Source organism: Corvus brachyrhynchos, unplaced genomic scaffold (assembly GCF_000691975.1).
Source record: "Corvus brachyrhynchos isolate BGI_N302 unplaced genomic scaffold, ASM69197v1 scaffold83, whole genome shotgun sequence".
Lineage (NCBI taxonomy): Eukaryota > Metazoa > Chordata > Aves > Passeriformes > Corvidae > Corvus > Corvus brachyrhynchos.
In genome coordinates, this window is record NW_008238464.1 from 4,406,183 (window position 1) to 4,411,232 (window position 5,050).

At 42.8% G+C, this 5,050-nt stretch overlaps 1 long non-coding RNA gene across 2 annotated transcripts in view; it reads left to right on the plus strand.

The window, feature by feature from the left end:
* Positions 1 to 5,050, plus strand: part of LOC108447380 — a 15,670-nt gene that overhangs the window by 2,442 nt on the left and 8,178 nt on the right. For both annotated transcript variants that reach the window (XR_001862925.1, XR_001862926.1), the window contains exon 2: positions 4,765 to 4,956. This is a non-coding gene — a long non-coding RNA (uncharacterized LOC108447380). The remainder of the gene's footprint in view (positions 1 to 4,764; positions 4,957 to 5,050) is intronic.

Consider the following 5,050-nt stretch of genomic DNA (forward strand, 5'->3'; position numbering starts at 1 on the left):
TGCCTTGGGGAGATGGTTCATTTGGGGCCTGGCTAGTCAGCAGGATTAGCAACTTCAAGCACTGGGAAGCTGACCTTAACTGAATGTGAGCTCACGTCTGCAATGTGTCAGTGGAGCAGCACTGTGCGAAGGAGCAGCACAAACCTCTCTGCTCCCCTGCTAAGGACTGTAAAACCTCTTTTTTATTCCTTTTTTTCTACCCCCAGGAGTTTCAAACAGGTTTTAAGTGGTATAATTTTTTCTGAAGCCTCGGTCTTCTCCCTTCCTGTTGATTTTTTATTGTCACGCATTTCGTGACTTGTGCTGTTCATCTCAAGCCCTGGTAGCTCTTGCTCCTCCCCAGGTACCATACCTTGAAGAGGCAGCAGAACACGTGGTCAAGGGGTTCACTGAGATGGAATTGGGCACAGAGAGACAGCTCACTGAGTCGAAATCACTCTTCTCATTGATGAATCGCCAAAAATGACCACACACTGAGTGCAAGGGGAACACCTGTTTACCCACAGCTGTATCACACAGGAGCATCTCATTGAGCCATTCCCTGCCATTCCCACTCCTGATAAGAGTTTTAAGCTTTCACTGTACACCGCCATTTTTTTTCTCAGAGTCCCAGGTGTTCCAGATGTTCCAGGACACCTCTATGTCAGAAAAGCCTGGCGTGGTTGTCACAGACACATCTCTGTCACTGAAGAATCCCGCTCCTTGGGAAGCTGTTTCCATCTCCTTCAGCATTAGAAATTGCTTGCCCTGACCTTTACTAATGGTTGCTGCTAGCAATGCTGCTCACAACCCCTGCTCAGCAAAGCTTCCTGGCTTGAGACAGGAGCAAGTATCTTTCACCCATTTAACAAGTAAAACTCCCTAAAAGTTTCTCTGTCTCTTCACTGAGTATCAAAAACTCGGTTTCTTTGTGGGATTAGGTTGTGCAGATATGTGCAGAATGTGCTCAGAAAAAGCCAAGTGCTGAGCAGGGCTTCTTGATGCACAAATACTTGTAATATTGTCGACCCTGTCATCACTTTGCAGAGCTTGCCAAATCTGTTTTGCTTCTACTGCGTGAAAATAGAGTAACTCTGTCTTCCTGCCTGAGCTATGCCCCAAATGCCCTCAGTGCACCACTACACTAATTATTACACTTAGAAGTAAGGCAGCAGAAGTCAGATACTGTACTTCAGGCAAAAATCCCTGTTGAGATTCAGCCACTGCATGCAAACATAGAAAAACTTAAAATGTTCCCAATTTTTCAAAGCTACGAATTAATGCAAAAACTCAGAAGAAGATCATGCCTATTTACAGATGTTTAATATTGATAAATCATATTTGCCACACCTGCAATCAGTCTAAGTTTCAATTTAAGTAGAACTGAATCACCCAAGCATTTATTTCCATTACAGATGGGTGGATTCAGGTAAGGTTTACATGTCCAGATTTATTTTCCTCACATTCTGCACTGGTTCATTCTCCAGATTAATAAAAGTTGCAGAAAATAGTATTCACAGTGGATGTGCTCCAAAAAATTTGAAGCTCTGATGTCCATGAATACAACCAAATAATTTGGAAAAGAGATTTTCTATGTCCTAAATTAAAACTAGACTGGTGACGAAAGTTCAGTTGTCTTTCAGTTAACAATGTCATCACAGATACCAAGGGACATGCTCAGCCACTAATTGCAAACATCGAGTTTACAAGGAGTTTGTGTGGAGCTGAGAAATGCAATGGCCACTCTGTGGAAGGAATCACTGCTCATTTTCCCATTGAATTTATAGAAAGTGATGCCAATAAACAAAGCAAAATGCAGAATGCTTCACTGCAATCAGCCCTTTAACTTGTAACAATTGCAGTAAATCACCTTTCAGCCAGGGTAGCTTCTTTTAATGTGTTTTTACCTCTTGCCCAGCACAGCGTGGCCATGATCCAGCAGTGGGACTCCTTCAGCAATACCTGGAAGGGAGCAGCAGCTGCCAGGTGGCTGCAGCACAAGGGAGAACTTGGCTCCCTCCCAGTCTGCACCTGGGGTGCTTCCGGAGGGATTATTCCCACCCCTAGGGGCACAGCAGACTGCCCAGCATGAAAAGTTTTGCTGTACCTCTGCTGAGGACTGCTTTTCAGAAAACCTCTGGAGGTTGTTTGGGGGTTGGTCTTTGTTTTTTTTGGTTGGGTTTTGTTGTCTGGTTTTTTTTGGGTTTTTTTTAATAGAAAAGGAAAGCTCAGTAGCACTGCAGTCCACAGTCAGGAGCTCTGTGGAATGTGATTGCATTCTCTGCTCAGGGATGCCCAGGAGCCCAAGTCACTGAATTCTTCCTGTATTGGAGGAAGAAGATATCCAGGCTGGGCTCAAGGTCTGAACTAAAACCACTGGTGCCCCATTTTCTGCTACCCTGCAGTTGGGATGTGGATGAAATGTGGCTTGCCACCTTTCCACCCATGGGGAGAAGTCCCTGGAGTGAACCTGAGAGAGGCAGCAACCCAGTGAGACACTGGCTGTCAAAGCCACTTCAGCTCTCAACACCCATCTCGCAGGAGCTGCACATCCTGGATGTTAGCAGCAGAGGACCCCCAGGCAGGCTCAGTCACAGAAACAGAAATGTTCCTGCTTCACATTCAATGTAAAATAATTGCCTGAATCCATGTGGGGAAATCCTCTCCCTGGAGCAGCTTTGGGGATATGACAGAAGGCATGCTCCACTTCTGGCAGAGATAAAGCAATTTATCCTTCTTTTTGCCATAGACAGCTCTGAATTTCTTTCAAGACATGACAGTGGTGTATATTAGTACATGATGAGGAAAGAAATTGCAAGAAATTTTCTGGGGTGGTTTGGTGGATTATTTTTTTTGGGCCACCGTGGGGCATTTTCTATCTACAGAGTTGTGTCAGCGATTTCTGTGAGCTTATCCCCACTGTGCCGTTGTTGATGTTGGTGGTTCTGTAAATCTGCCTGTAAGGCACTGCTTGCAAAAGCAGCATGTAAAGCAGAAATTTGTCCTTTGTATTTTGAGCAAACTAGAAGCAGAAATTACATAAGCTGGCTCCCCAGTTCTGTCAGACAGTCAGGAGTCTGCTTCACTGGTCTCCTTGCAAAAATTTTGGTAGTATTTATATACCCCATATATATACACTCATATAAGTACATTGATACAAGCACGTATGAAAATACAGATATATGCATATATGTGTGTGTATGCATATATATATATATATATATATATATATATATATATATCCTCTGTGTGTACATTTATATATACATATATGAGACAGAGGTTTCAGATGTGACACTGTGTATCTATAATTATCTAGACTCTTTTGGTGAAATTTATTGTACACATCTTTATCACAGAGAAAATGACTGAGCATGTATTTCACATCTTCTTTTCTCCTCTTTAGTATCCGTCTTGTTTTATTTTTGTATTTTGTTCCTTCTTTTCCTCTCTGTTTTTTTTCCCTTTTCTGTCTAAATGTATTGGATATTAAATAGAGTCTAAAATTGACTTTGCAGCAGTAGTTTTGTGAGGTCTACTTAGGGAGAACAAAAATCTTTTGAATAATCATATGTAATGAAGATGCATTTGAATATATACTCTGTGTCTCTCATCAGCAATGACTGCAGCTTAATGTAAAGATACCACTATGCTTACATGATGTGTTATGGCAGAGTGGTATGTAAGCACACATAGAATCATACACCTGAAAAGAAGGACAAAAATAATATAAATATTGTTAGCATATTTAAAATTAATGCCTACATCTCAACACTAGTGTGTTTCTGTATGCATACATGTGCTTTGTTTCTGTGTGTATCAGCCAGCCTTCCTATGAATGCATGTATGCGGGAGGGAAGGATATGATTATGGATTTGCATAACATCCTGCGTGAATGTAGACTGAAACTGAAAACATGGAGGAAATTATAGAATCTATTTTTAAAGTCTACATTACTGCAAATGTTGCTTCATCAAGCTCTTATCATTGCTGATTAATTATGTAGAATGAATGAAGATGAGTTCTACCATCTCTGCATTGGAGAAGAAATTTAAGCAGGGTGTTTTGGGACACTCACAAAGAGGTGTTTCAGCAGACAGTGGAGTACCATAACATTATTTTTTTGTCCCCTGGACATTCCACAGTTACTGGTGTCTCTCTCGTGCATGAGATTATTGATCTCCATGGTAGTAATGAAAGATGAAAAGGTCAATTTTTAACTGTGAACAGTAGGGACCACTTGCTACTACAATGGCTGATGTAGGAAATGTGCGCCCTTGCCTTTTGCAAAGATCTCCATTATGTCAACAAGATTGATCTACTGTGGGAAGATCTTGCTTTCCTATCGTTTTGTCTTCATACCACTTCTGTCCAGCACTTCCAGAATGAAACCTTTTATAGTTTTGATGGCTCCCTGCTTTCTAATTTTCTTCTTTTCCAGCATGGGAGGCACTTGTGTTAAGCCACCTGAAGCACAGCTCTTGGCTGTGCTAGTCCTTTCCTGATGGCTGCTGGAGGAGGTGACCCATCTGGAGGGCACCCTCCCCACTACAGCACCCCAGCCTCTCCTTGCAGCCCCCAGAGCTGCCAAAGGGTGCCAGCACAGGCGGGAGCCCCTATGGCTGTTCTCCTAGGTGGGCAGTGCAGCTGCTGGCTGTGCAGATCCAGGCTCCACCACAGGAGACAGAGGTGGGATACAGAGCACTAATGTAATTTGGTGCAATCAGATGAAGAAAAAGGGGAGCAGGATATGGGCAGTTAGTTTATTATATTTTATTATATAAGGAAAATGAAGACTGCGTACCAGGGATGAGAGCCCAGCAAGAGAATCTGAGCAATCCCAGGACTGACAGCCTCACAGCTTGGGAATACAGGGACCAGGGAACACCCCACCCTGATATCAGTGGTACGACAGTTACAGCTACTGCAAATATCAAGGCATTGCTAAGCTGCAGACACAGCTGCATCATGTTTCAGGTAATAGAGTGCCTCAGTCTTGTCAGTCATTTTAACTTCCTTCCTTCCTTCCTTCCTTCCTTCCTTCCTTCCTTCCTTCCTTCCTTCCTTCCTT